Source organism: Impatiens glandulifera, chromosome 9, assembly GCF_907164915.1.
Source record: "Impatiens glandulifera chromosome 9, dImpGla2.1, whole genome shotgun sequence".
NCBI lineage: Eukaryota > Viridiplantae > Streptophyta > Magnoliopsida > Ericales > Balsaminaceae > Impatiens > Impatiens glandulifera.
Window position 1 is genome coordinate 16,196,118 of NC_061870.1, and position 12,504 is coordinate 16,208,621.

Genomic DNA, 12,504 nt, shown 5'->3' on the forward strand with positions numbered 1-12,504 from the left:
TCATCTAAAAATTCTAGGGAATATTCTGATATTGAGATGTATTTTAAGAAAATGAAGGGTATTGATAACATAGAAAAAACTGATAAAAACAATATCCAAACATTTAAATTGAACTATTATATTTTCAACAATTTCAAACACTAAACCCATTTCGCTAGTCTAGAAAGAAAATGAAAGACTTCTTGAGGATCTCTAAGAGGGTACAAAGTGGTTGTCTCCTTAGCCTTTGAAACGACTACTATGGGAAATACGTAGTTCATACTTTTTAAAACTTGCGTAAAAAACTCATATATTAACAAATTATCTTTATTTATTTAGACAAAAAATATTAATAATTACCGTGAATGCATCTTCATTGATTCAGACATCTCCAATGTATGTTGGGATTAAATCTTTGTTCGAGTTGAAGATGTCCTTAAACGTCTCCAATAAGTATTTAAGGGCATTGCCCATATCCCACATTAAATTATTTTGGTCATCACAAGAACATTTGACTTGTAAAAGGAAAGAAAAAAAAAAGAATTGATGCATGTTTGATTAAGAGAAAAAAAAGGTTAAAAGAGATATATTGTAAATATGATGCGAATTAGATGTATAAGACAAAAAAATTAATTATCAACTCACGAAGAATAAAGATAAAAAGCTAGTTAGGCAATGGTATGAATCATAGACAACCATCCATTCATTCTCGAAGAAATTGTTCTATTCTTGAAGATGACAGGGCTGCACTAAATTAAGGGACTGAAGTATAGGGTAAATATTTGGTCGGAGGAGGGTAACTGTAAAAAAAAATGTTTGCACCAAAATATAAATGGATTTGAAAGAACACATGAAAAAAGAATTAGAGTCCAAATTTTGAATGAAAAATTTATTACATACATAATATATATATATATATATATATTATTTTTTTAGAAAAAAAAATATTATTACACATTATTAATTATTTAATAAAATTTAATTATTTAATTTAAATAATTGAAAGTCATATTTAATTAAATAAAATTTTATATTAGAAAATTTTTGTGTTATATTTATTAATATAAAAATGTATAATATAGAATTACATATATAAGTAATGATTTTTTTATATGATATTATAATTATAAATTTAATAGATTTATATAAATATATAATTAAAATTTAATATAGTGTATATTAATTATTAAAACTACTTTTGGCCAAATTCAAAAATATCTAAATTCGGTATAACTTAATTAATTATTATTGAATTTGCAAGGTCCATAATTAATACATCATTTTCAATTAAAGAGACCATAGAAGAATTAAGAGTACAATACAATCAAGGAGAGTTGAAATACACCATCTTAAGACCTCTTTATATAGTGAATTTTTCACTATAGTTTCAATTTTTTTTAAACAAAATTTAAAAAAAGAATAAGATATTTCCTTTAAATTGTGTTTATCTGTAATGAATTTTTTTTTTCTTTCAAAAAAACAAAGTTAACTATATAACCCACTAATTATCTCATAATAATTATGAAGACAAAAACAATCAATTTCAAAAGATATTTTTATATTTTCACAGATTGACGACCATGAGTCAAATTCTCCACAAAGGCCATCGGGGAAGAAGATATATTATAAATTTCCTCCAAATTTTCTTATAATATTAACTCATTGAGGGAGGGGGGAGATCCTGACATCCATCTGGATCTTGAACTGCATTTTAAGGGAGGAGAACAACCACCTAGACAGACAAGAGATATCTAGATTTAGATTTTTGGTGACCTTGATATAATCTCTTAACCTTCTTTTGAAAACACAATTTCAAAACAATTCAATTCTTTCTTATGTTTGGAAAAATTATAAATTTTTATTATTTATTTTAATCTCATTTCTATATATTTTGTGTAATTTTTATTTATTTGATGTTAAAAAATCAAATATTTTTAAAATATAAAAAATCTTAAAAAAATATTTTTAAAAACAAATATATATATATATATATATATATATAGAAATGATTGGAGGAGGGTTTGGGTGAGGGAATAAGAAAAAAAATGATGTGACATAATCTGATTCTCTAAAAAAAAATCAAATAATTTCTCTTCTCTCTCTTTCCTCCCACTTTTCCATTTTTTAACCAATGAGGGTGATGTCAAGTCATTCTCTCTCCTATTCCCTCCCCCAAATTCCCTCTCCTTATCACTCCTCATATATATATATATATATATATATATATATATATATATATATAAATATATAAATAAATCTTCACAATTTAACCCAAAATTAAAAAATATTTTTTTTTCAACTACATCAGTTAGTCGTTTTAATGATAGATAATAATATATCATTTTTTATTTACTTCTTGGATATATATAAATATATATGATATTTAAGGATTTATAATATTATAATTTGATTATAAGCATGCTAATAAATAAGGTTGGTCTCACCTTTTGGCTGCACTTGTATAAAAAAAATAATTAAACAAGGATCTCATATTGACGATATATAATAATTAAGTATATATATTTAAGTTTATAAATATATAAATAAATAAAATAATCTGTTCGGCTTTAAAAAGAATTTTTAGTGGATTTAGAAACCTTTCATGAACTGCCCTGGGACAAGTCTATCTTAGCCCAAAATCTAAGCCTAGAGTCGGCCCTGTAAATAGTGTTATTTGATATATTATAATAGTCAAATTTAATAGGGGTGATAATAGAATAAATAACTGATAGTATAGTAGTTTAATAATTTTAGTTAATATTATTTTTAAATTAATAATGTTTTAGAAATAAATTGTATTTAATGACTATTGATATGATAGGTTTTTTTCTTGATTAACTAGTTCATTGATTTTTTTGTCTTACATAATTTACATCCTATTTACTATCAATCTTTTAACTCTTTTTTCTATCAATTCTCTTTCTTTACCAGTCAAATGTTCTAATGACCAAAATAATTTATATATCAATGTTGAGACCTTGATAAGCCTCTCATCGCTCTCTCTTCCTCACACACACACCTTGGATGCATGTTGAGACGAAAGAAAATGTATATGTTTCTTGAATTTTATATTAATTTGAAATCTAATTTTACTTATCTTTAAAACAAACTTAAAACAAACTGGTCATGAATAAATTAATACAAATTTCAATCTAAATATTCTCTAAACCATCTCTTTATTAGTAACTCAAATAAATAAGGGATATCGTAAGTGTTGACGAGAGGAGCATGTGGCCAGAAAAATCAAGGGATTTGATCACGTGTGGAGGAAGTAGAGCTTATGAAAGATCGGACGTCAACGAGCGCAGCGTTCCAGCAAAGAAGGCGGCTGAAACGGCGTTGTTTCGGGTAATGCATCCTACATTTCGTTGGCGGTCAGCGGCTTGACTAACGGGGTTAGTCGCAAGGGCGGAGCGAAGTGGCGGGCTGCGGTGGGCTCTAGCCCAGGGTAGAATTATAAAACAAAATAAATGTATATGTATATAATTAACAAATATGATCTGTAGTCCACTTGGCATTGAATTGAAATTATAATGGGGAGGTCAGATGATCTAATCCTGGCCTCTCCCTCATTTTTTTTATTAATTATTACAATTATACATTTAAAAAATTATATAAATTAATATATTATTTAGTTTTCTAAAATAATTTATATGCATTAATGATTTATAATTTTTTTTCTAAATGTTTATTCACTTAATAATATATTTTTATTATTATTTTTATATTTTATTTTTTCCTACTTTCTCATCTAATTAGCTTCACTTATTATACTTTCATATTTTCTATATAGTTAATTTTTTATTTAAAATTTAATTAATTTAACTTTTTATATTTTTAAGCTTAATTTTTCTTCAAGTATATAGTTTTAAATTTATAAATTTCTTTTTTAAATGAAATATTCTTATCTTTGATTAGATTTTATATATTTATTTTATTTTAGTAAGGATATTAATGTAACGCTCATTTTTTTTAATTAATTATTACAATTATACATTTAAAAAATTATATAAATTAATATATTATTTAGTTTTCTAAAATAATTTATATGCATTAATGATTTATAATTTTTTTTCTAAATGTTTATTCACTTAATAATATATTTTTATTATTATTTTTATATTTTATTTTTTCCTACTTTCTCATCTAATTAGCTTCACTTATTATACTTTCATATTTTCTATATAGTTAATTTTTTATTTAAAATTTAATTAATTTAACTTTTTATATTTTTAAGCTTAATTTTTCTTCAAGTATATAGTTTTAAATTTATAAATTTCTTTTTTAAATGAAATATTCTTATCTTTGATTAGATTTTATATATTTATTTTATTTTAGTAAGGATATTAATGTAACGATTTGATTAATGTTTTTATTTATTGCACGAATAATAATATAAGAAATTATAAAAAAAAATTACGGATAACATTTTTAATTTTATTTTTAACTGTTTTAAGTTTATGGGTGGGTCAACCCACAATCCGACCTAAGTATTCATTTACTTATAAAGTCTTAATAACCTAGTTGGTTAAAAGATTGTACTTGTGTTTGTTAGGTTGTAAGTTCGAAACATACCTCTAGCATTTTTAATTTTATTTTTAACCGTTTTAAGTTTATGGGCGGGTCAACCCACAATCCGACCCAAGTATCCAAATTAACCACAACTCTCGACCCGGCAATCCGGACACTTTAAAATTAAGCATCATTGTATATATATATATAGATATTAATAATATTTTCAGCCCAGTGAAAACAAAAATCCTGGATTCGCCCTTGGTTAGTCGGTCCTGTTAGTTGATTCGATGTGGGCGCGTGCGTGTGGCTCTACTACATCCGGCTGTGTGGGAGCGTCTGGAGTGTTGAATGAGATCTAGGCGCTCATCTAATAGTCCAAAATCCCGCTGCAAAGATTAAAAATAATTTCAGCTACACATGATTATCAGATTTTATTTTTATTTAAAAAGTTATTAAAAATCGATTTTTAATTCCTTTGAAATAAATTTCTTCGTCAAAAATTTCACAAAAAATATTTCTGAATCATAATAACAATCATAATTTATTTTTTTTGGTATTTTTTGGAATTTTGGTGTATTTTATTTAATTGGTTTAAGTTATGAATTAAACATAAATCATAATTAAATATTTTTAACCCTTCCTTTGTCTAATTTGAGTAAAATAAATAAATATTTTATTCTCAAATTATTTTTGGAATTTTGAATAATTTCCTTAATTATGGTATAATTATTACAATAATTAACCCTTAATTAGGTTTTAATTCTTTTTTTAAGTTATTTTGAATATAAAAATCCAAATTATTATGTTAATATTATTAAAAATAATACTATTATTTGAAAATAGGGTAGGTCAAATTTTTATGTTTACAACTAGCATGACAACTTAAAGTAACACTCTAATAAACATTGCTGACCTTGCTACCTTGGGTAGGGCAATAAATAACTTAATTAATGTATTGAACAATAAGAAGAAAATGTTTAATATTTTTGAAAATTGAAATGATGAATGGAAAGAGTTGGAATGAAATAACAAAAATAAAAGATAATTTATAGGAGACAAATGAACTAGATATAGGTTTATACTCTAGAGACATGATCATTGTCACAAACGTAAGCTCGAACAAAGGGTTCACCATTGAAATAGTATCAGCCCCGGGGATTGGGTTGCTCCATCCCTAAGGTAGAAAAATGTGAAAATAATTTGGCTGCCCTAATTTTATTTTTAAAAAAATTATTTTGGGTGAGATTTGAACCTATAACCAAATAAAAAAAATAGTTTTTATTCTAAACGACTATGCTACATACTTTTATGTTAAAATAATTAATAAATTTAACTAAATAACATATTTTTTATTAAATGGGTTGCCCTAGCCCGTGGGTTTGCTAGGCATACCTATGGTCGGCCCTGTAATGGAATAATATTCGTAGAAGGCACGCTTTAAACATAAGGAATACTACATGTCCCATGGGTGTTTACAAGAACATAAGGCACATGAAATATCAATTTGTCTCTTATTATTCATTTGATTGATATTCCTACATACCTAAGACTACTTGAAGTTAACGAAAACACTTCTAAAAAGCATGTACATCTTGTTCATTTCCTAATGAACACACCCTTTCCAACTTTGAATGTAAAAATATTTGTTGATTCGAGTAACTCCGTAAAATAATAACAATAGAAAAAATAAAAAAGAACACACGATATAACGAGATTTGACCAAACTATATATGTCCTTCGTATTATCATCAAATATATTATTTCATTCTTAGGGATAAAAACTCTATATTATATGGTATTTATAGAGTAGTACATTATGTCATAAAGACTAAACTACTCTAGAACCAACCCATTAACTCTAAACTTAATTTAATATGTGTATATAAGTCACATACAGTTCAAGTCTTCTTAGAAGATAACAATATAGAGTTTTAAACACTCCAAGTGGACTGGTCTACCATCATTCCTTAGCAACTTGAGACATTCAACAAACCCAAACAATGTCAAAACTTGTTGGTAGTATAGAGTTCATCAATATATAAGTTGCATTTTTACTAGTATGAACCTTCTGTAACAATATCAGTTTTTCCATAAACTTACGAACTTGAAGATCCATTTAATTGCTTCATAATTTTGTTTACCCGGTTTTGATCATAAACTTATTAACTTGACTCACAACTTAAACCAAATTTGCTCATGTACAAACTATCGCATACATCAAACAACTAACTACACTTGCATATGGAACATTTGTCATTCTTTCAATATCTTGGTCTATCTTCGGACATTGTTTAGAAGAAAGATTAAATGATTCACCAAATGAGTGGACAATGTGTTCGAATTGTTCATTTCAAATATGTCTAGTACTTTCTCAACATATTCCTGTTTAGATAACCACAGTTTTCTTGAGTTTTTATCCCCGTAAATTTATATTCCAATAATTCTCTTCACAACACATTAGTCTTTCATATCAAAATCCTGGTTCAACAAAACTTTCAAACTAACAATAAAATGCATATATTCTGTAGCAATCAATATATTATCCACATAAAGTAACAAAAAAACACCTATCATCAAGGCTTTTGTCTTAAATACAAAAATTATACTCGCATCGCATATAACCAATTTTAATCATGTATGAGTCAACCCGTTTGTACCACGTCTTGGAGACTATTTTAATTCGTACAATGATTTCTTTAACCTTCACACACCAAATGTTCACGTCTAGGTTGAGTGAACCATTTTGGTTGCTTTATATAAACTTGCTTATCTAAATCACCATTCTAAAAAGCAGTTTTAATATACATATACTCTAAATGCAAATTACAATTAGCTATTAATGCAAGCACTACCCTAATTGAAGTATGTCTAACCACCAAAAGAAAAAAAATCATCATAATATATCCCTTTTACTGCGAAAACCTTTATACAACATGTAGAGCCTTTAACTTTTCCATTTCTTTTTATAATACTATTGATTTTTCTTATAGACCCATTTACATATAATATTCTTCTTACCCTCAGGAAGCTCAACTAGCTCTCACGTTTGGTTCTTCTGCAAATATTTCATCTCCTCAATCATTCTACTCATCCATTTATCTTTCACCTGACTCGTAATAACTTCTTAAAAGTTTATTGGATCATCAACATTCAGGGATGGTCCCAGGATTTCGAATTGGGGTAGGCTTGAAAAAAATTTAGGTTGGGCTTAAAATAATAACGAGAAAATTTTGAAAAAAACAAGTATATAAAAGTAAAGTTTTACCATTTTTTTAATAATTAAATAAAAAACAATGAATTATATTAATTTTTTTTAAGAAATTAAGGGTAATGTCATATTTCTACCGTAATTTTTTTATTTTTTATTATTTTTTTTCGGGGTGGGCTTCAGCCCACCCGAGCCCCTACATAGATTCATCCCTGTCAACATTGATAAGTAGTGCAAACGAGACGATGTTTTCATAACCAATTCTATTAGAAGGCTTCACATTAGTGCATCTTTGTCTATCTCTAACTAGATTATAATCTTGTAAACTATTTGTATCACAACATTCAGAAGCTGAATTAATTTGAACTCTCACCTTTATCAAATGTCACTAAAGGTTGTTATAAATTCATTTCCACCCTATTAGATTCTACCGAGAGTTCTTCTGAATTCATTTGTACTGTATCTAAAATAGAGAAATTTTTCACAATATTGTCTTTACTCTATTGCAAAGATTGCTCATCAAAATACCACATCTCTGTTGTAGTTGGATCCCACAACTTATCCCTTAACATATTTCTTATAATCTAGAAAGATGTATTGCTTGGACTTAGGATCAAATTTTGATCTTTCATCACCATGTACAAGCACATAAGTTGGACATTTAAAAATCGTTAACTTATTAAAGTCAATTGCATTAGTTGTTCACACTTCTTTAACAACTTACATCTCAAAGATGCCCGTGGTAATCTATTGATGAGATAACTCTCCGTATTCACAACTTCTTCCCATAAACTTATAGGAAGCCATGCATTCAATTTCAAGCACTTTGCCTTCTCAATAATGAATTTATTAATACTTTTTTCCACACCATTTTTGTTGTGGTTTCTTAGTACAATAAAATACCTCTAAATACCATACTCTTTACAAAATTTCTTAAACTATATATTTGTGTACTTTATACCATTGTTAGACCTAATATACTTGATTTTTTTACATGTCTAGTTCTCTACATCCGCTTTCCATAGCTTGAATTTGGCAAAAACTTTAGATTTCTGTTTCAAGAAATAAATCCAGACCCCATACGTCAGATTTGCACATAATTAAGAATTCCTCTTGTATTGTTGGGAGTATAACTTTAGTCTGTTTTCAAGAGCATAAAATATGCAAAAGTCTAACTTACAACTCTTTACACCTTTCAACAAATTTCTTTTATGCAATTCAACCATTCCATGCTCGCTCATATGCCTAAGATAAAAATGTCATAATTTTGTGATATCATCATTTGACTCAACAAAATGATCTTCACCTACAATTATACTCCCAACAATGTATAGATATTCTCTTTGATTCGTTTTCCTTTCATAACAATCAATGTGCCTTTACAAATTTTAATAATTTCCCAATCCTCATCCATTTTATGAGAATATCTATTTTTATGTAAGTAATTAACGTGATAATTTTTTTCTTCATTTCAGGTATATGTATATCATTATAAAGAGTTCTAATAGTATGATCATATATATTAATTTTGACTTCACCGTGCCAATAATACTAAATCATTTATTGTCACCTAAGTGAATAAAACCAAAATTACCTGACTTGTATGAACTGAACCACTCTTTGTTAGGCGTTATGTAGTGAGAACATTCTGAATTAAGAATCTATGCATCTTTGAATTAACAGTTTATAATAAAAAGTACATCACCATTATTCTTATTTGAGTCGTCTTTTTAGACAATTTTCACCGACTTAGAAGATTCAACATCATTAATTGTTTTTAGACAATTTTTCTTTATATGTCCCGACTCTCTGAAATTATATGTCCCGACTCTCTAAAAGATTCAACAAAATGTTGTTGGCTAAAAAAGCCAGCACAGAACCGTAAGGGTTCATTTAGCGGCGACCGCGGGACATACCGAAGTCCTACGACTCCTCCTCGTTAAAGGAGTCGTTGTTGACGCAGTCACGAACAAATATTCCACCGCCCTCCACCTAGTGGTGTTAGGGTGGCGGAGTGACTGTGTAAGACTACTTCTTGCGAACAGAGGGAGGACAAATATACGTAACTCCGAAGACGGTGACATCGTTTCATACATAGCGGTCGTCTCTAGAGACGAGCACATCGTGAAGATGCTTCTTCACAAATTTGCATACAAGGACGTAAGGCATAGGAAAGGGAAAACGGCATACGACGTGGCGACGGAGAATGACCACAACAAGTTATTCGATTGTTTACGTTTAGGAGACAATTTATGTACTGTTGCACGTAAAGGAGACATGAGAGCAATTCACAAGCTATTAGAAAATGATGTTTTGATTAATAGAAAAGATCAGAACGGATGGACGACTCTTCATAGAGCGGAGTTTAAGGGTAGGATTGAGGTGGCGCGTGTGTTGATTGAGAAAGGATTTGAGTTAAATGCGCGCGATGAGGAAAGGTATACGGCTGTTCATTACACGGAGGAAGTAGGGAAAGTGGAGTTAGTTGAATTGTTGATTAAAAAATGGGCCGATATTGATGCGGCGACTAAGGTAGGCACGACCGCTCTATAAATCATAGAGTCTTTACATTACAAGGGAATCTCGAGATTGTTTGTGAATGGCGATGCGGTTAATAAAGGGTATTTTGGGAAATTGAAAGGAGATAGAGAGATTAATGTGGGGAAGATGATGATACACCGGAGTAAGGGGAATTGCAGAAGAAGCTTGGATCGCTCTTCGGCGGCTGCGTTGGAGGTTTTTCAGTGAGAACAAATATTTTATGGTTTGTGATATAAAATGCAAATAATATATAGTTATCATATATTTAAATTGAAGTATTTATTTACATTTAAAGTTAAAAGATTATAAAAAAAGGTTATTTGGTTAGAGGAATGATAAACTCAACGAAAAAATCAACGAAAGTAAGTTCACGAATCCGACGTAGTCTGTCAGATTGTTCCCACGTTTCAAAACCGTTCATTTCGGGTCCCGAAACCATAAGAATTTTTTTTTGTCCTGAACCCAAAATGAACGTTTCAGGACATTTTGAAGCCGTTTCGAGACTTGAAATAAGCGTTTCAAGACATTTTGAAAAATTTCTCTCTTCTACCTACATGGCATTCGTGGACTTACTTTCGCTGATTTTTTCGTTAAGTTTATCATTTTTCATTTGGTTATAAGTTAATTAAAAATCTTTTTTTATGAAAATGAAAGTTAAGATATGAGTTTGTATAAGTTATTTAAATATTTAATTAATTAAATTATTAAATATTTTAATTTTATAAAATAAAATAAAATATTTTAATATTTTGATTAATAAATTAAATAAAAAATTATATTATATAAAAAATTATTTTTATATTTTTTAAAGAGTCAATTTTTATTAATTCAAAAATATCTTACCTATGCAAAACTAATTTGCAAATAATAAAATATAAAGTTTAAACAATCAAAGGTTAAATCTATACATAAAATAATATATCTTTATAAAAATAAAAATTACAATAATTGGTGATTCCAAATACGAACTCGTTTGAGTTTCATAAGAATGAGTAAGAAAGTAGAAGAAGCCGAACAAACCAATTTAGTAGTGTCGAAAAGAATCACTACAAAATATTTTGAGCGACAATGAAAGTTGTCTTTGTTTATGGGTTGATAAGCAATGCAAAAAAAAGTTATGTGAATGTTAATTGATAACAGATCATCTATATATATATATTCAAAATAATAATAAACTCATAAAAAAATAAGTGATGTTCTTCAAATGAGATCAATTCAAATAATTAATTATTGAACAAATGAGAAATAATTCCAGTACTGAAAATTTTAACCATTTACTGCTAAAAAGATGATGAACACAAACTCGAAAAAATATCTTCATGAATACATACTCGAAAAAAGATAATCAGAACAATCAGCAAGTATAAACAATAAATGACCCACAAAAAGTTGGAAGTATTATTCGCAGTGTTCTAAATTTCGCTAGGCGCCAGTCGGGCGCCTGACTGGGGCCTAGCGCCTAAACGTTTAGGCGGGCCTAGGCGGAGTACTGAAATTTAAAAATAAATCTTTAACTAGTTATAAAAATCAAGTAAAGAGCAACACCAAACAAATTAAATATGTAATTACAACCGTTAATGATCAATTCCAAATATGAGAATAATAGCATTCCAATCATTCCAACAATCACAAAATTTGATCCAAATTTCCAAACAAAACTACAAGTCTATAACAATACACCAAAATTTAAAAAAAATCAAATTATATTGTTCAAACATCACCACAATAGGCATAATATAATATAAAATAACATAATAATAATAATAATAATAAAAATTTAACAACTCACTGACAAGATTCAGATTCTGGTTGATGTAGACAATTCACTAGTATGTTTAGGTTCTCATCATGAGGTTGAGGGTAGAGTGGTTAGTGAGTAGTGTCTAGTTAGTATTTAGAAGTTATTTTAGTTAGAAATTCCAAAAAAAAATGGGTTGGGCGCCCGAGTTGTTAGCCTAGACGCCCGCCCATGTGCGCCGAAATTTAACAAAACGATTTTTTCAAACAAATAGAGGCTTTTCGGTGCGCTAGACTAACGTCGAGCACTTAAGCAGCGCCTTGGCGGGGGCCTAGACCGAAATTTAGAACACTGATTATTCAAATTTTAAAAATCTGAGACGACAATTCTATTTTAAACATAATGTCAAATTGAACAAAATATAATACCAACTCAAATCTGATGGTAGAAATAGAAACGAGATATTCACCCTAGGGACAAGATACAATTATTTTCCAATTTTTTTTAGAGAGAGGGAGAGAGG